Source organism: Neovison vison, chromosome 1 (assembly GCF_020171115.1).
Source record: "Neovison vison isolate M4711 chromosome 1, ASM_NN_V1, whole genome shotgun sequence".
In the NCBI taxonomy this organism is placed as follows: Eukaryota; Metazoa; Chordata; class Mammalia; order Carnivora; family Mustelidae; genus Neogale; species Neogale vison.
Window position 1 is genome coordinate 308301163 of NC_058091.1, and position 20447 is coordinate 308321609.

Consider the following 20447-nt stretch of genomic DNA (forward strand, 5'->3'; position numbering starts at 1 on the left):
GCTCTTGACGTGAGGAGGAGGTGTGAGGACTGTGCAGGGAAGGAGCTGGAGGTTTCTTTGACTTCCTGTTCTACCGGACAGAGCCACCATTCAAGAGCTTCAATAGAGGGTTCTCAGTTTCTCTTCGTTCTTTCTTTTATATTATACATCTGTATACAGTATGTGTGTGTATGAGTTTGTATCGGTATGCAAATGGGTATACGTGTGTATGTATATATACATATATGTACACACATGGAGCGGTTTTCAGGAATTATCTCATGCAGTCATGGGGCTTAGCAAGTCTTCAATCTGTAGGACAGGCTGGTGGGCTGGAATCGTAGGCAGGAGTTCATGCTGCAGAATTTCCTCAGGAAAGCTCACATTTACTCTTACAAACCTTCAAGTGCTTGGAGGAAGTCCATTTACATTTGGAAGATAATCTCCTTCCCTTTAAGTCAACTGGACTGTCAGTGTTAACCACATCTACACAATACCTTCAAGGCAACACCTAGACTAGTGTTTGATTCAATAACTGGGTAGTGTCACCTCATCAAACTGACATTTGAAACTAACCATCACAACGTCTATAAAAAAGACACACTAGTTTGTATAGTGCGATACATGAAGAGCAGGACAGAGACCCAAGAATCTTCTCACTGGCCAATCTTCTGTATGATCTTTCTGGGAAAGATCAGTAGGAGAAAAAGAATAAATGAAAATTATAGAGAATGTACAGAACGTTTCTGTTTAAATACACCTCAGTCAAAACTTTACAAAATATTGACATAGGAATGTTTTTAAATATGATCTAAAATTCTTGGGGTGGTTGTAGTGTGTTTTTAATTTCCCAAACTTTAGAAGCATGATGGCCATTTCTCCTGGTCATGGTGAAGATGACCTTCCTTCTTTCTACCTTCTGGGTATCTCAGACGCAGTGATTTCCTCCAAAGCTGAAAAAATTTAATGCTTCTTGTATATTATTAAATTTTTTTAAAAAAAGGTGTGCATGTGTGGGCACATGCACATGAAAGTGAAAAGAGCAGGCAAAGCGATACTTACCATGATTGGCTCATTTTATTTCCCTAAGGAATTAGTGATTACTAGATACTCTTGCCTTGCAGGCAGAATTGCAACACGCAAGCCTTTTCTGAGCTTCTTTAAGGTTTTCCTGTGTGACCTTGAATAATTTGCTTCCCCACCTGGTGTCTGAGCATACGCTCGTCGTGCAGTGTTGACAAGTCAATGTTTTAGAGGGGTTTGGGGTGACCAGATGGAATCCACTGTGTTTCTGGGGAGAAAGGAGAGGAGAGCAGGGTCCAAGCCAGCCCCTCCAAATGTTCTCGCTCTGCCGGCTCTCCAGCCCCGCCGCCCTGCATGTCTGTCGCCTGCCTAGCCGGTGGACCTTGTTACAATGCAACATATGCTGGGTTCCCTGATGGGAAGGGTTTTGCGCTGCTCTGATGTCTGGGGTTTATTAGAGAAAAATCTATTAAGCCTGAGGTATGAGGCTGGCTTCCTGCCGCCACAGTGCTCGTGGAAGCAGCTCTGAAAGGATCCGACTTCCAGTGAAATCTAAGTTTGATTGAGATGCCAGATCAGTGGAAGAGCATTACTCTCCCCAGGAATGTAAGGACTGAAAATGCTCCGCTAGCTCTACTCTGTGATCGAAAAGCATGTGGTGGGGTAATAGGAGAATGACGAAGACGTTAAAATACATGAGAAGAGTCATTTAGTACAGGGATTCCCAGACACTGCTTCTTGCAAATATGTGCGCTGACTGCAGAGCGACGTGTGAGGAACCGGCATAAAATAGTCATCTGTTCTCCTACAGTTTTATCAGCACGAAGAAGGCGTGACATGCCCTGGAAGAATTGTCAACCAGCAGGCTGCACTAGGGTGCCTAATGACCTTCTGGAGTATCGCACTCCACCCGCCACCAGGTGGCCTGGGGTCCTCCAAACCTCACGCCGGGCTGACCCCTCTTGGTCACTTTTGTACCCAACACACAGGTAGCAAGAGGGAACCGCTCTACACCCTCGCCTGGCTTTCTTTCATGTTCTCAGTTCTAGACCAGGAACTCACTGGAATCCTTTCAGGAAACTTATTCTGCCTTTTGGCAGCCTTAAGTCAGTAGAGGCCCACTAATGGGACCAAAAACATTGGTTTGCCTGTGAGCTTTCTGTGGTACCATCAGAAATCATCCCCTTACCGGTGGTTCTAAACAGGGGGGTGATTTGGGCCTCTACCCGCTGGGGATGTAGAGCCATATCTGGAGACATTTTTTGCTTCAGAACTGGAAGGGGATGCTATTGGTGTCTAGTTAGAGAGATTATCCAAAATGTCACTAGCCCCAAGGATGAGAGAACCTGTCCTACTTGTGTGTCTCTTCCCTCATAACTCCACCCTCAACTTCGCAGATGGAAACTTCTAGGGCCATTCCTCACTATAGCAAATAATGCTTCATTGACACTCACTAAATACTCAGGGAGCAAATGAGTGAATGAATGGGGTCAGGGAGGGACGGTAGACAAGAGAGCAAATAACTATCAAGTTAGCCCTTAAATGATATTTGCATAAACAATCTGTACTTTCTATTCTTGTTATTGCTTTTATCTTTGAAATGTTTTTATCCTGGAATCGTTTCATCTGTTCACTGAGCACCTGACAGTAAAATCAGCCAGTATGCAAGCCACCGGGCACATAAAAATGAGTTGAGCATGGCATGACTCCTGCCCCCGGAGTCCACTTCTCTAGTAGAGAAAGCCATCATCAACGAATTAAACAGATCCATGTGAAATTTCAGCAGGACCAGTGCTACACATTCCGCTGGCTCGCCACGGAAGAAGCCATGGGAATTTGGGAATTTCCATAGTGCCAAGAACTAGACAGTGTTTTCTCCAGAATGCTGTGCCCCACGGATGATATCATCAGTATCTGTGTTCCCATTCCAATATCACCTATGGATATTATCAACTACTTTGTCACTGGGAAAGAGCTTTTAAGGTCCTAATTCTCAAGCAGGAGAGCATTCCAGCAGCTGGGAAATGGCCTGCGTGAGCAGTGGAGGAAGTGACAGACTTGTGTAGGGACCTACGCGCAGTGCAGAAGGAAGAGGGAGAAAGGAGGGGGCGGCGTACAGGGCTGCCCTGGAGCACAGTTTTCTGTGAGGCACCGCGTACAATGTAGAGTTTCTAGAAGGTCAGTAAGACAGTCTAGTTTGCTTTAGAAGCATCGCAGCAGTGTGGTATGCAGGATAAACTGGGGGCCGGTGGTTTCTCCAGCCTGGAGAGAGACAGAGCCCATTAGGAAATATCACAGTTTTCAAAGCAAGAGGTAATGAGTCTGTGGGGTGTGGCTCCGGCGGCAGGACTGCCTTGGAAATTGAGTTCACAGTTCCCATGTCTGATTGTGTGCAGCATGGTCAGCGAGAGGGAAGAACTGGGATATTATTCTCTTATTTGCAGTGTCATTTTTCCCAACACCTACTGAAGAACAGGCCCGTACAAGTATTTATGGTCTCCCGAGATGACAGTGTCCGTCCTTCCTTCTGTCCCCGTCCACCCAGACTGGGTCACTTTTATGTTCACGACAACTTTATGGATTTTGCATTTCAGAGAAAATGAGACAAGGTTGAATTTTTCTTTAGGTTATAATATGGCAATTTTCCTTCCAAGAATCTTTTCCCAAAAATACATGATTCCGCCCTAGCTGCACAACAAACACTAATAAAGGCCAGGATCCAAAGATGCTTTGTCTCGCACTTGCCTCCCGAAAGCTCTGGTGGGATGTGTGTGAAACCAGCAAATACACATTTTCTTTCTGGGAACAATGTCCGGCGGTAGCAAGAGGCCCACCAGTAGCAGAAAGGAGCCTGGGAGTCCTGGCTGCCATTGGGACAAGGGCATATTCCCCAGAAAGCAAGGTTGTGTTTCATCCCCTCCCCCCACTGTTCATTCAGGCCTCTTTCCCATCTTCTATTTGACCCTCAAGGAAGTACTGAATCACACAATAGGCAGTAAGTGTAAAGTCTCAGATACTGCAAAGACTCAGAACAGAAATAGATCAAGGCATACGTAGGAGAGCTCAGAGATGGCACACATCAGCGCAGAGGAAGGGAAGGTGTTTAAAACATATCCATAAACCTCTAGCTCTGGTGTCATCCAGAATAAAGAGTTTCACAAACTCAGCAACCAGCCAACAAACAAACCAAAAAACCAGTCAAGAAATGAGCAGAATACCAATGTTGAAGGATAACAGCAACCCAAGCCACCCGCCACAACTCTGAAATGGAGATGCTCGGCCGAGTTGGCCTGTTTCCCACCTAAGATGGTGCCTTCTGCAGTTTCTGTCTGGACTACCAGAATGTGTGTTGTATTTTAACCAACATTTTAACCAATTATGTTCAAACCTGCAAAGGAGGATGATACCTGCTTTTCCTAACTCAGGAAATATTTTTAGATCTTAGACACTTCTACTTGAAGTTTAAAAAAAAAAAAAAAAAAAAAAAACTAGACCAAATCTCTGCTTGCTTATTTTTGTAACTACCTGCATAGAATAAAGCTGAATGATTTTGCAGCTTAAGGAAAATACTCGCTTTCCATGACCAAGAGAACCTTCCTGGAGATCTTGCCTCTGAGCATAGTCGACACCTCTGATACTTACTTAACGTCAGATTCTCTCTGAAGAGCACCAGTAAGTTCAAGTGTGCTCAATTCTGTTATGGCAAAGAGGACAGCGTTCAGTGCACTCTGTATGATTAGCTTCCTCCCTTGTGCCCACGCAGAGTCCGCCTTCCTTAACCATCCCTGAGAACCACAGCCATGGAAGGAAGGGGCTCTGCTTCCTGCAGCCAGAGCAGGCTATGGACTCCTTGAGACCCAAGGTGACCCTCCATCTTCCTTCCAACAGACTGGGCAGGTCTGTCAAGTTCTCTGAACCACAGTCTCCTCACCTATGAAGTCGAGATAATCACCGGCCCTGCCTCACAGAGTCATGGGGAAGAAAACTTAATTGCCCACCAATGTTTATAGAACGATGAAAAAGGCTTATTACTCTGTATATTTTTTAAAGATTTTATTTATTTATTTGACTGACAGAGATCACAAGTAGGCAGAGAAGCAGGCGGCAGGTTGGGGGGGGAGCAGGCTCCCTGCTGAGCAGAGAGCCCGATGCGGGGCTCGATTCCAGGACCCTGGGATCATGACCTGAGCCAAAGGCAGAGGCTTTAACCCACTGAGCCACCCAGGTGTCCCTATTACTCTGTATATTAAAGTTGGTTACTGTATGTAAATTTCATAAACCCAGTCAAAGTTTTAGCTTATTCGATTTATACAGGCGTCATTTCCCAGATCCATTCAATGGAAGGCATTTTGCTAGCCATTGGGGGATCTTGATAGAAAATACTAAATAGTTTTGGGACGAGGTAACATATGACACCAATAAATACAGATGAATATAATGTGAACACACTGAAGATATGGAAAGATAAGTGTTTTATACCAGACCTTGTATAAAGAAAACACCTGTTTTTAATTCCAACCAGCAGATTTTGATTGGCATAGCAAATCCCTATGGAAAACTTTAAAGAGGAAAACACTGAGGTTAGTAGAATAACACAAATTAGGAAAATGTTTTCTATCTGGACGGCGTTATTTATTGCACTTCAAGCAGAATAAATCTTTACAGACGTAAACCTCCAGACGGCCGATTGTATTTGACATCATAGTCATTAATTGAATGAATCCCATGTGACTTGCAAAAGCCAGAGAAATGCAGAACCTAATACGTTTGGAAGGAATTGGGAGGAATGCGCCCCATGTGGGAGCAAGTAAAATTCAGAGACCAGGTCAGGAAAGAAAGAAGGATCGTGTTTAAGAGCTGATGGGAAACGTTGGTCTTTCTCCAGGTAAGACCCATTCCTTCTCTGTTCCACCACCTGACTCTGGGCCCTGGAATCCTTGGAATGAGGTTGCGTGAAGCTGTAAATGGACAAAACATAAGAGAGATGTTTGCTTAAACAAAATGTCATTGCTTCACCAAAGTCAGTGGCAAAATGTTTCTGTGTCTTACTGATAATTTTCAAAAGATGCGAGCTCTGATTTAAAGACAGAAAGCCATTGCCCTTGAGACATACATATTCGACGCGGGGTTGGTGCTAAATTAAATGAATTTTATCTTCTGATGAAATTTCTGAGGGATAGATGTGCATTCTAACTTCTAGTTATTTGTAAATGATAATAAAAGGCGTTTGGTTGGACAGTGCCGCCTCTTGGTAGGGAAGGTGGGTTTCAAAGTGAGTCTGCCCGAATGTTAGTTCTGTCTCCATGCCTTGATTGTCTCTGCGATCTCGGGCAAGTTGCTAAGGCTTCTGCGCCACAGAATAGGGCATCTGATGGGATCTGATGCGGCCACCCTTGGGCGGAATGTGGTGGGTGTGAAGCGGGCGAGGCCCCCAGGGCTGTGGGGGGCACAGAGGACTCGCTTGATAAGTGGGAGCTCCCACCATGTTGACTTGTCCTCGTACTAACGAAAGTCAGGTCAGTGCTTATCGTGAAGTCCCATTAATACATCTGTAATTCCAGCGCACGCCAATCTAGAGCGCCTATTACGTTCACCTGAGAACGGTCTTCACGTCCCTGAACTTGTTTGCTTTCTGTGGGCCTCGTGTTTCTCACGCGACCTCTTTCTCTGCGATCTAAGGCCATAGAGCCCCACAAACCCGGGAGAAAAGGCTGGAAGTGGGGATGAGAGAGGTCCCTTAAAATTAAGTTCAAGAAGGAAGATCTTGACAGTCATTTCAGACGGTGAAGGGCACACCAGATGTAGTCAGTGTTTTCAGTATTGTGCTTGCCACCAAAACGGGGTACTTTTGTCGAGAACATCACATCCCATCCTACTGTACTCTTGCTAAGGTAAAAGAGAGAGAGAGAGAGAGAGAGAGAAGGCAAGCTACATGCTGGTGCCTTCCCTGAATTCCATTGTAAGCATTTGTTCACTAGGTAAGGAACCATTAAGGAATGCTGTAATTTAGGTCCTTAAAAGTCCTAAAACACTACCTTTCCAAACACTTACCAAAGTAACAACTGTTACAAAGGAGGAAGAACCTTTTCCCAAATGACCAGAGTTTATGTTCACTGAACCTAACCACTGTTTCGCTTCATTGAAATCTGAATTTACATCTTACAAGATAAAACCTCCGGCCGTTAACATTGGGAAGGACCTTCATTTGCCACTGTTCCCAAACCACATACAAGGTGGCCCAGGACAACCAGGCAAACTCAGAGGGGCTCCTCCGGAGAGTGTCCGTCTTCAAGAGAAGGAAGCTCTCTGCCGGACACCAACAGAAGCATGAGCTCGAGTTAGTGACCGTTTCAAAATCCTGTTCTGCCAGTGTTCCTTTTGATGACGTCATAACTGTGCAGACCTTCCATCCGGCGCATCACGAGCGACTTACAGAGGACCCCACGAGCCAAGCAGGTGTGGGACCCTCTCCCGTTACATCAAGTCAGCCTCTGCCCAGTTTCTGTATTCCGTCCTTTCCCACGACGAAAACATAAATGTGCTCAACAATTAGATATTAAATGAGCATTCTTCAAGATCCAAGTGATTTGTTTCCTTGTGGCTTCAGTTCACAGCTGTGGATGGAACTTAAAACGTTCTGCTAGGAAATAAAGAAATGCTTAATGAAGAACTCATAATTCTTCATTAGTGGAAAAGATAAAAGAAATGTTGTGGCGCTTTTATTGTTTGCATAAATAAGACTAAACTGATCTGCCCCTTGCTCTTTTTTCCAGTAATCTGACGTATTCCATCAGCCCTGTCGGCCATCCTGCCCGTTTTAAATTATAAACGTCTATGGCAGCCATAACAGAAAATATCTTTAACCTCACTGCAAACTTTTCAATTAATTTTCGAATTAATCACAGTCATTCTGCTGAGAGGTAGGCAGACACAGAGGTAATAAAAGCCAAGTCTAAGACTTTATCAATGGATAGAAATTAAAGGTAATGGGATACTGTTATCTGGAAATGAATACCATCTCTCTCTCTCTCTCTCTTTTTTTTTTTAATGATGGCACTTTAAAAAGAAGCTTGCTAATGCATTCAGTTGCACAGATACAGAATCTCCCACGGTAGTGGTATACAGCTGCTCTGTCCGTATTCTTTTACCCATGACCTGCAGGGACTACCAATGAAACTCCGTTGTTGGTTATCTTATTCAAAATGCAGGGTAAATATGTATATATCCCCTCCACATTTTATATTTAGGAAAATCCAGACAAAATAGTAAAGTGAAATATGGCAAAAGAAAATGCCTGTACATGGGATGCCTTTGGATTTAATGTCTAGACACGAGATATACGTGTGAATGGCCACTGGACACTGTACTTCTCTTTTTCTAGTATGAAGACTGTGCCCAAGTTTATTCATAGCTTCTTTATGCTTCCTCTAAGGGCAAATTGAAGCAAACCTGCCTAAGTGTGTTTGGCTTGTGTTTTGACATAGGCGCTGATGACTAATTGTTTGGAGTTGACCACTTGGTTTTTTTCTTCTCTGGCAGCTAAACAGTGACTATGCCCAGAAGCTTCCCTCCCATTCCTGATACATTTCAGCAGAAACAACAATAGAAAAATGCAAAGAGATGCAACCCACAGAGTCACTTATCAGTACTTACATACGAGTGTCAGACTTGCTGTCTCTGAAATTTTAACATAACCAGCCAAGTATACAAAAAAGAAAAGAAAAGAGGTAGCCAGAGTGTGGCTTCATGGGGACAAAGCAACTGGCTCCTTCTCGTCTCTTGCCTTCTCACGTGTGGTTCTGGCATCATGTTGACAGGGTTCAACAACGCTGCTCTGACCCCCAGAATGCCACTTCTCCAGAGGCGGAAAGGAAGATTGAGCTCTGGCACCTTCGCTTCCTTTTCTGAGACCCCCTGGGTCTGCTGACTGGGCAGCCGCTGGGAGCCAGGAGCTGGCCCGGCACCCACAGCTGGCCCGAGTGTTCTTTTGAACAGAACAACTTCACAGAACACCAGCATCACACAAGGCCACACTAACGATGATGGGTCAAGGCAAAATAAAGACCCCTCCTTAGTCAGGTCTGAACACGGACCAAACATGAATGTTGTCCACATCACATCCAGGCTGACTGGGACGTGTGACTGACATGACAGCTCCTTCTTCACCAATCACTGCTGGAGCCTTGCTTTAGTCTTCCCTCCTAGATCTTTAAGAATCTTGAAGATACTGGGTCACATCCAGCGGCAACCAATCCAGAACCAGCCTCTGCCCCAAAGTGGCTAGTGCAAGCCCAGATTCCCTAAATCTGCTCTAACACCATCTTATGGAAATACCCTGCAGTTCCGTTTGGGGTGGGGGCTGGGGGGAGTGTTCTTTCTTGTTGTTAGGAACAATAAGGCCAATGTTGTTCAACCCCGGGTGTGAACCTGATGGTCTTGGTTGGATCATGTTGACATGGCTAATGACGTGATTTTTAAAGTTTACCCTTCCTGGGGTGCCTGGCTGGCTCAGTCCTTAGAGCATGTGACTCTTGATCTTGGGATGGAGAGTTTGAGCCCCACATTATGTATAGAGATTACTTCAATCAATCAATAAATCAATCAGTCAATCAATTAAGTTTAAAAATTAAAAAAAAAAAAGCTTACCTTTCTTGAATACCGTTTCCTTTTACCACATGACTCTGTGCTTATCAGGAAATTAATCCATTAGGCCATTAGAATAAGCGTCTTCTTCCTTCTTAAATAACATAATTTCTCTGTTAGATAAGTCTGCTCCCACGTTATTGCCCACTGTTATAGTCCAGACGCAAAAATCAAGATTTGGAACTAAAGTCTGTGTGCATTGCCGAGCAGACTGATGGAGGCGGTATCTTGGCCAAATGTAACTGTGAATAAGCTTTGAACCTTGATAATTGACAAGGTCCCATGCACTAATCAGCTTGTGACCTTGGTCAAGTCACCAAATAGTCTGACCTGAGTTTCTCAGTCTACACAATAAGCATGGGAGATGCTAGCTGAAGTCCCTTACGGTTCTGAAGTGTAAAGAAAAGCAAATAAAAATGCATAAGGAAAGAAGACAGTCAAAAGGGCTTTAAGAGCAGCTGTTGCTTTTTTTTTTTTTTTTTCCCTAGAGAGAGAGAGTGGAGAAGTCAGGAGAGAGGGATAGGGAGAATCCCAAGTAGGCTCCACACCCAGCCCAATGCGGGGTTCTGTCTCATGACCCTGAGATCGTAACTTGAGCCAAAATCAAGAATTAGATGCTTTACTGACTGAACCACCCAAGTGCCCCAGTTCTGGCATTTTTTGAATTACATCTTTTATTTGATGTATGGTTATTGCTTACTTAGAATCTGTCTTCTCTGCTAAATTATAAACAATTTGAGGTCAGGAGTCAATATTCCTATCCCCAGGACCTAAAGCTTTTCCTGATTCATAAAAAGACTTCTTAAATACTCATGGAAGGTGACAATACATGGGTAGTATTTTCAGATGATTTGTTACTTCATTTTAAAGAATATCTTCAAACATCTTTCTCACTTGGTACCTCTTCTGGACCAAATTTTGTTAGATTCTTTTGAGATTTTCTTTAAAGAAAGTACCTCTGTTCAGTGTTATCTCCAATAAATTGAGTTGTCATTCTTTGGAGGACTAAAATAAGGTGACAGAGATGAAATTGTGTGTGTGAAACATGCTACCAGCATTTGCAGGACCAAAACCAACAACAAGTATCGCTAGATACCACCGCTGGACTCCGCTTAGCAATCAGTCCTCAAATATATACTCACAGCTTCCTTCCTAAGACTCCAAGATAGGTGCCGTGGGACTGTTTCTCACTTCCAGAATCATGGAGCCTAGCATGCGGTCTTTGCAGATGGTGTTCTGGCTTATAGAATGTGTTTACCGGTATAATTATGGCTTTTATCAGAAGTTCAGAATTTTTCATAAGAATCATTAAAAAGCTCCTTTTTAAAGATCTTTTTTCCCAGAAACTGTCAGATGATATCATTACCTAATTTATAAGAAAGCATGCTATGTTCTATGATTTAGGCACAGTATATTTTTAGGTCATTTTAAATTTTATTTAATATTATGTTTCCTTTAATACATATAATAAAACTTTTTAAAGATTTTATTTATTTATTTGACAGACAGAGATCACAAGCAGGCAGAAAGGCAGGCAGAGAGAGAGGAAGGGAAGCAGGCTCCCTGCTGAGCAGAGAGCCCAATGCGGGGCTCGATCCCAGGACCCTGGAATCATGAACTGAGCCAAAGGCAGAGGCTTTAACCCACTGAGCCACCCAGGTGCCCTATAATAAAATTTTTTGGCTTTTTCTTAAATTCCTAATCTAATGGTGGGGCAAAATCCTGATCGCTGCCAGTATTGACAAAGTAAACACCGTTGCTCTAGAAACCTAGACTCACTCACTCCTCACCTGGACTGGGAGCATCAGATCCCTCCCTGTGTTCCCACTAGAGGTTCACAGGTCCAGGTGATTTTTCTAGGAAATATTGCAGGCTATTAGTTTTAAAATGGGTACATAGGCATAGAATATAAACATTTCCTTAAAGTCATTATAGCTTACAAAGAAAAGTTTATGGTACTAATTTGTCCTTTGTTCCCTTGGGCTATTACCACCATACACAGCCTGTTAGAATTTCCAGAGCAGCTAAATGCTTATATGTAGGAAGTTGATTTTTCATTGTGGAACATATTTTATTGAAAAAGTCTAGTTGTGTTCACAGATAAAAAATAGTGTTTTGAATTTTATTGATACTGAATAGGTATTACAATGTAATTGATAATATTTTTTGCAATCTAACGGACTATTAGAATATCGAGGCCCTTAATAGAAGCAGAAATTCCCTGGTACTTAAAATACATGAGATTTAAAATGATAAATAATAGCATAAATTTTTGCTAATCATTTCTCATTGTTTCCCCCCTTGGTCCTAATCAACTGAAATCTGAGAAAAAGCCCATTGCTTGGCTAAGATTTATTTAAGGGCCTCTCACCTCCTGTCTGACATGCCCCACACATTCCTGCCAGAGGGTCTTGTCACTCTTTTCCCGTTCTGGAACATTCCTTCCACCCAGGACCACCTCCAGGGTCAGCTTCTCAAGGAGCTGATCCATAGCCACAGTATTCACAGTAACAACACCCACCTAGCCCATGGGTCGCAGCTTGGGGCGCGAGCACGCATATACCAATATTGCCTCTGTCTGCTTTATTTTCCCCTTACGCTTGTATTAGTGTCCTGTGGCTGCTGTGACAAAATACAGCAAACAAGGTGGCTTGAAACAGAAATTAATTCTCTAACAATTGAGGAGATCAGAAGTCAAGTCAAGGTGTCCACAGAGTTGGCTCCTTCCAGAGGCTCTGAAGGAGAGAATGTCCATGCCTCCTTGCTTCCTGTGGCGCTGGACAACCCTTGGCACCTGCTGGCTTAGAGCCACATCACGCCAGTTCCTGCCTCTGTCTGAGCATTGCTTTCTCCTCCCTGTGTCTCTCTGTGTCCTCTTACATGTCATATAAGGACTCTGTCATTGGATTGAGGGTCTGTCCTCATCTAGTAAGATCTCCTTGTGTTACGTAATTACATCTGTAAAGACTACTTCAAATAAGGTTCCTTTCCAAAGTCCCATATGGGCATGAATTGTTGAGCAGACACTATTCAACCCAATACATGCTTAACGCTATATGACAAATAATATATTTCGCATTTAGTAAATTGCCAATCACCATAAGAAAATCGTTTCCAAGGACGGGAACTTTCACCATGTTCAGTATTGGATCTCCAACAGCTGGGTGCATGGTGGCCCCTCAGCGAACAAGGGCTGGAGAGTGAGTGGTTTAGAGCCGAATCCTTGGACAGAGCCGGAAGCCAGGCAGCCTGTAGGAATATGGTGGGAAGTGAGGGCTGCTCAGGCTTCCAGAAATAAGCCACAGGTCAGAGAGGTGGCAGATTCAAACATACAACCGAGAGACGGTGGTTGGTAAGTCAGAGTATATCCCGGGCCATCCACGATCACAGGGAGGACTCCCAGAGGCAGGAGTTGGAGGTGGTGCCTCTTGGGATGACTGGGACAGCTCCTTCCGCCTTCCTGGAGTCTCACCAGCCGCGTGGTCTCTTGTCAGCTTAGAAAGGCCACGTCTGCGTCTGGTTTCCTGGGGCTGTAACAAATTAACAGAAAGTTAATGACTTACAATAACACACACCGATCCTCTCACGGTCCTGAAAGCCAGAAGTCTGAAATCAGGTTCCCTGGGCCGTCATCAGCAGGTCAGTAGGGCCTTGCTGCATCCTGAGGTTCTAGAAATTCCTTGACCTTGCCTTTTCCTCCTGGAACTGCGCTGCTTACATTTTGCGGCTCGTGGGCCCTGCCTCGGTCCTTCCAGACAACAACATAGTTGATTTCAATGGTTTGTCACCTTCTTAGTCTATGCAAAGTCCATGTTGCCAAATAAGGTAGCATTTCACGGGTTGCAGGGATGAGAACCCGTGTCCCTTGGGGGCCCTTAATCAGCCTACCACGGTATCCTAACCGGAGACCAGCCACAGATATGGGGACAAGTATAAGGAGTCCCAGAGTCTTCCTTCCTGATCTCCCCGTGCGGGAAGCAGTGGGATCCTGTGGTCCCACTAAACTACTGGAATGGCCCCTTCTCTCCCCCATGAACTTCTCTGCTGATGGCAGGCCTACTTGTAAGGAAAGAGTCAAATTTGAAACAAGCAGGTATGCTGACCTTGTGCTCCCAACATTTTATTTCTCCCTCTTTTTGTACTTGATTTTTCTTATGTTTTATGATATCATCATAGATGATTTGTGTGAGTTGCCTCAATAGTTCGTGAAAAGAGAAGGTATAATTAGTCATACAGATCTTAGATAAAAGAGGATCTCCCCCACGGGGGAAGAGCTGGCTGGGAAGTTCCCGAGGGAATCCAGTCCCTGGGAGCCGAACATGTCTACAAGCTGTATTGTGGCTGCTCCATGCGGAGAAAAGTCGAGAAATCATGGTTGAGTGAACTAACACTTATGATGCCGTTTGGGGAATTACACGTTCCCCAAATGTAAAGCTTGGGGAGAGCCATTTTTTCCTAAAAACTAAAGCAATTGAGCTTGTTTTCTAGATAGTCCGAATTCCAAGGCTGCTGTTAATTTAAAAGCTAAGATGTGTTGTTTAAATATGATAAACCACAGAGGGCAGCTTTTAGTGTGTGCTGTCAAATATCCAGGAGTGAGGATGAAGGCTTTGATGCTTCCATGTGTTTCTCGCTGTGTAAGATCTCCTTTGTCGACAACAATTAAAATATCTCCATTTTGTCGTAAACATTTCCACCTCTCTGACTTTCTTCAGACCACCTGCTCTACTCACCCAACCTTATCATCAAGACCTAAATCGAAAACAAAACAGTTGGTCTCACAGCTCTGGATGCAAAAGTTCAAGCCAATAGGGTCTTTAAAACTTTTGGTTAGAGTTCCAAAGTTTATAAATGGCAGGGATTTTCCTACCTTTAAGCAATGTCCAGACAGCTGCGCCCCAGTAGAAATTATTGAATCTACAATGAACGTGAGTCATGACCCTCCAACACTAAGAACCAAGTTGAAGCGTGTTCCTCTGATTTTTGCTAGAAAATCAAATCTTGAACTCCCAAAGACTCTGGTTGTCCAGGGGCTCTTTTCAGTGCAGAAGTAAACTTGCTAAAATGTTGCGACAGTGTATCAACTTTTCAGTGTCTGTGCCAGCCTATCATAGAAACCGATTTCAAACTGTTTGCTATTTAGCTCTAAGCTGAGTGCTTGTAATTTTAACAACTCAGATAGTCCATATAAGAGTGAGGATTTTGTCACAATATTGTTGGTCTATGTGACAAGTTTTAATGGAGAAAAGGTTACATTTGCATATTCTCCAGTTCCATTAACATTTCGAAAGTGAAGCCCAGTCACAAACGAGAGAGTTATGTGTTTGCTCCGGTAGAAAATGGTAGATGGTTCTTATTTCTTGTTCTTCTCTTCTTCCTCTAGTTGTCTATAATACTGGACTTTTCTCAAGGGTCCACACTGCATGCCCAACATTGCTCTAAGGAGTTCATATATAATATTTCTGATCATCCTATCAATCCTCTGTGGTTGGAATTATTACATCATTATGAGAGATGGACCCAATGAACATTTACTCCAAAAAACGAATGTGCCGACCAGTGGAGATTCTGCAGCAAATCAGTCACAGAGGGGAGGGGCCCAAGGCTACAGAGAGAGTTCATGGTAGAGCAGGATTGGAACCAACCCTGACTGCATCCAAAGAACTTTTGCCCACCAGGGTACTCTGCTGCTGGAGGGCGACTGGGGGGAAAAAAATAATTTCAAAATGGCACCTTTGCATTAACAGTTTCTACGACAAGCTAAAGTAGTGTCTGTCTTTATCCTTATGTTCCTTCAAGTAAGTATCAATAAACACCATCAGTAAATGGTTATTTTAAAAAAATTAAATGGTATTGTATAAATTTCCAAAATACAGATGAATTTCCTTTAAAGTGGTCTTAGGGTAACTATCTCTAGTATATTTCCAGCTGTCAATACCTTACCAACCACGTTCACATTTATTAGTTCATGTGTCATTTAAGACCATATCCCATGAAATAGGTGGTGTTATTTGCTGCATTCGATCCATGGAAATCAAGACCAGCAAACACTGGGGGGCTCTCCTGTTCAAGTTCTAAATGCTTTCCCAGTTAATTTTGACACCAAATCCTGGGTCCATTCTACTAAAATCAAGGAACGAAAGACTTACAACATGCTTACTCAGCACGAGGGGTCAGATCCAGTCTGTGTTTAGACCAGAGTTTCTCAAGCGCTCTCATGACAGTTTGGGGACAGATAAGTCTTTGTTGGGGAGGGTCATCCCGTCCATGGTCAGCTGTTGAACAGGATTCCTGGCTTCTCCCCTCTGCATGCCAAGAGTATCTTCCAGTTCAGTTGTGACAACTGAAATTGTCACCAAGCATCGCCAAATGCTCCTGTGGACACTTTTTTAAACATATTTCTTTTTGGGGCGCCTGGGTGGCTCAGTGGGTTAAAGCCTCTGCCTTCAGCTTGGGTCATGATCCCAGGGTCCTGGGTTCGAGCCCTGCATCGGGCTGTCTGCTCAGCAGAGCCTGCTTCCTCCTCTCTCTCTGCCTGCTTCTCTGCCTACTTGTGATCTCTGCTTGTCAAATAACTAAATAAAATCTTAAGAAAAAAGAATATTATTAAACATATTTCTTTTTGAGACACTGTCTTTAAAGAATCCCCTGGTTAGACATTATTTCACGACAGTGATCCCAGCAGGCAACATAGTTGTGGGGTTAAATTTATCTATTTGAAAGCAGACTGCTAGTGTTATTTCGCCTCCACCACTTAAGTTTGTACCATCTGTGAGTCAAATTTCGTCCTCTGTAAAATGAAAATAAACCACATAAGACTACTTCAGGATGAAAGAGTTAAAGGTGCGAACGGGGAACCATGGCAACTGACACTTAGTGCGCTCCCATTATTACTTAAGGTGATTTTTCTGGCTGTTCCATAAGCCAAAACAAACCTAGTATTTCTTAGCTTTCTTCTTCACAATCCTGACTGCAGACCAGATCCAGAATGTATTTGAATGAAAGGCCCTTTATGATCTCATCCTGGACTTGCTTTTCCCTTTGCCCAGCGTCCCCTCTCCCAGTCAGCCCTCCTCCCCACAGCCTGCTCTTAGCCATGCCCAGCCAGACTGAGCACACACCTTTCCCAAATCCGCCAACGCCTCCACGACCCCATGTGTCCACCCGCACTGCTCCTCATTGGTATTTGTCTTTTCCGGAGCTTTGTCTTACGAATCCTTGAGGATCAAGACCTGATGTGAAGAAATCATATCGTATACCAAACTCTGGCCCAAATGAGATGAATGTTTTATTTCCTCTGGGCCTCTAGTTCTTTCCCTGGAGTCTCTCCCCATGGGCAACAAAAAAAAAAAAAATCCAAACAATCTCATCGAAGTGAAAAAAAACCATTCCAGAAAAAGAGCCTTCAATATGAATTGTTCCCTAAACTTTGGGGGGAGGGGTGCTCCTTTAGCAACTCTCTTGAGAAACTGAAGAGAACATTTGAAAACCTTAGTATCCTCTTTGACCGTACCCACTGCCATGGCTGAGGCCGGGGAATGCCGGTTGGAAAAAAGCAGAAGCAAATGTCCTGGACGTACCACCCACTCCAGCCCAATTCCTGGAAAGCTGGTTTAGGCTGGGAGACGTCAAGTCATTTTAAACAGTAACTTACTGTTGTCTTCAGTCTTTACCTGGCTTTCTGACCTCTCTTGCCCCCTTCACTTGGTCCCAGAGTACCTCCGCCCCGGAACCCCACTTTCACACGATCAGGACATGGTGGCTCCAAGAATTCTTCACACTGTGGGAAAAATCATTTTCCCCATGGAGCTTACAACAGAGAGAGTGTGGGGGTGGGAAATAGTCACAAAAGTAATGGAAGAGAATTTCACAGTCCCGAGTATTGTGGATAAAACAGGGCAGTAGGTAAGATGACTCCGGGGGTCAGCCTTGCTTGGCTGGAAGCTTCTGGGAGCTGCCCTCCAAGACATATGACCTGTGACCCAATAGAGGCGAGAGAACACCAGGCAAAGACCCAAGGAGAAAGCCTCCCTGAAGAACCAGGTTCTCGAGAGGGGGACGGAAGTACCATTCTCAATAGGAAGGGCACTCTTTGGGGAGGTTGGGCTGGCAACTCAGAAGAGGGAAGAGTCCTCTGTGTGGGCTTCCCAGGCCCCATGGAGGAGTCCGCTGTTTTCCTAGGTGTAATGGGAAGCTGATGGAGACACAGAGATACGAGATTGATACATAGAAAAGATTGCTCAGATGGGCAACATGGAGAACAATGGTGGGTGTGTGTGTGTGTGTGTGTGTGTGTGTGTGTAGAGGCGTGTCAGAGGAAGGGAGAACATTCCAGAATGACCAGTTGGCCGGGGAAATGACCTGAGTAGAACAGAGGTAACACCCTCCCTGCCAAGATGCTTTCTTCCCTCATTCCTTTGTGCCTTCATTCCTTCAGAGCCCATTTATGTCATCTCATTTTGTTCCAGGACTACCTTACGTGCTAGTTAACCAACATGACCAGAAAGTTGTGGCCCTGGCCTCCTGGAACTTACCACAGGGCGGAGAGAGGGTAGTGCTTGGTCACAGTCCACAACACAGCCAGGGCACTCCCACCAGGACTGTGTGGAAGGGACTCCCGGAGGGCTTTGCTGAGGAAATCACAAAGAACCCAAGGCTCTGCCTTTGAGTGAGAGGCGCCCGGGGCCAAGACCATTCCAGGTGGCAGGAGCAGATGTGGGGGAGACCACCCAGCTGTCAGCCACTGTGGCCCGTGCAGGGAGCCCGGGGAACACAAGGCTGGTGAGGTGGGAGATGGCAGATCAGCAATGGCCGGCGAGCCGGGGGAAGAGCTGGTCTTCATGCCAACCACACTAAGAACCAGGGAAGGGTCTGAAGCAGGGATGTGGTGTGGTGAGGTTTGGGTTTTTGCCTATTTAGAGGCCTTAGAGAGGAAGAAGGGTGGATGGGAGGTGACTGGCTTGGTCAGCGCGGTGGGAGGTGAGGAATAGGGTAGTGGGGATGTCTGGGATTCCGGAAGTTACAAGCAGAGGCTGACAACAGCCTTGCTTTTGACCAAAGTGAAGAGCTTAGACCCCTCCTGGACACATGATTCTTTAGAAAGTTCATCTGTTACGGGTTGGGGCTGTGTGTGTGTGTATGAGCACACGTATATATTCATGCCTTTCCACAGAGGAACCCATGTGCATGCATCCGTGCTGTCCCAAAGACTAGAGCTCTTGTTCGAAAGGCACTATTGATCTATGCCATATAAGCCTAATAGAGCAGGGCGCCTGGGGGACTCAGTTGGTTAAGCGACTGCTTTCAGCTCAGGTCAAGGTAGCAGTATCCCGGGATCAAGCCCTACATGGGGCTCCCGGCTCCATGGCGGGCGGGGGTTGGGGGGGAGGGTCTGCTTCTCCCTCTGACATTCTCTCCTCTCATGCTCTCTCTCACTCTCTCTCTCCTCTCTCTCAAATAAATAGATAAAATCTTTTTTAAAAAATTAAACCTAATAGAGGGGTTATTATCTGGTTAATAAAACAGGCTGAAATGAATTCTTTGCTAATCACTTTCCGATAGCACAGGCTCACCTGAATTCATCTTAGCCATCAAGGGTCTATATGACACTGCTAATCTGAATTTGTAGGTATTCTGTAGATTTGTATTTTATTTGAACAAAGAATAGAATTTCAGTTGGCTGCTCTTCTAAGCAGAGGGACTGTGCTATCTTGATGTTGCCAAGGTGGTTTAGATCATACAAGAGAAGGAAATTAAATTAAAAAGAAGAAGAGGCTTCCTGTGTTTCAAACCATAATTGTTTTTTTACTTTGATCACATTGTTAAAAAGTTTCAGTAGTTTGCCTACTACTATCAGCAGTCACTTATGGGTCTTTTGTAGCAGAGATACTACTGTACTTTATGTCTTTTGGAGAATATGTGTGGCTGTCTAAAACGTTACATGAATTTATTAAATACTTAATGCACATTCAGTTGAATGCTGTTTTTTTTCCAATAAAAACTGAGCCAAATCCAAAGGAGTCCTATTGCCTATTGTCTTCAGAGCCCGTAAAGGCAGTGCTAGCGTGATTCAAGGTTTGCTTGACAACCTCTGTTCGTTGTGATAAAGGGAGGATAAAGAGAACAGGTTAGAATCTATGAGGACACTTTTAACCTTTGTCTGTTCCTTCTCTGCCCCATTTTTCATGACTTCTCTTCTCAGATGACAGCACTGACCTGGTATCAACAGGATGTACGCTTTTAAGTTGTTTTTCCAGGAGTAGAGTGGTTATTGTAAAGCCATCTCATTTCTCTCCCGCCCTCTCCGTTGGATAAATAGTACCCTTCTGTGGCATGTGGGTCAAGTTTTTATCTGTGGTCTCAGAGCTTGCTTTTTTATTTCTCTGTTAAAAATTGGTTCCTTGCTGCAGGAATGGAATCCCTACAGTTGGCCTGGTTACCTCCGTGTTCTAGAGGGCTGAGCTGATTTATTTCATAAAACAATATTTCTTTGCATAATGGTACCATCAATCTTGTGTTTTAGGATGGACTTAAATGTCTCAGAGCGTATTTGTTACATTAAATAAACAACCAGCTTCTTGGAGCAGCTCAGATGTGAAAAGGGGAATACAGGAGAAGACTGTGTAATGCAAAAAACTGATGATTAACATTGTATGGATCGATCTAACTCTTGAATTTCCTTTTATGACATCTTCCTGTTGCTCTCCTTTTATCCTGAGAGAATTGATTATGGAATCTGTTTATTTTTCTAGAAGAGATTATGAAAACATCAGCAACAATACTAATCATAGAAATAATAAAGA

At 44.1% G+C, this 20447-nt stretch overlaps 1 protein-coding gene across 4 annotated transcripts in view; it reads left to right on the forward strand.

The window, feature by feature from the left end:
- CTNND2 (catenin delta 2) overlaps positions 1–20447 on the forward strand; it is a 906151-nt gene that overhangs the window by 641610 nt on the left and 244094 nt on the right. The window lies entirely within an intron of this gene.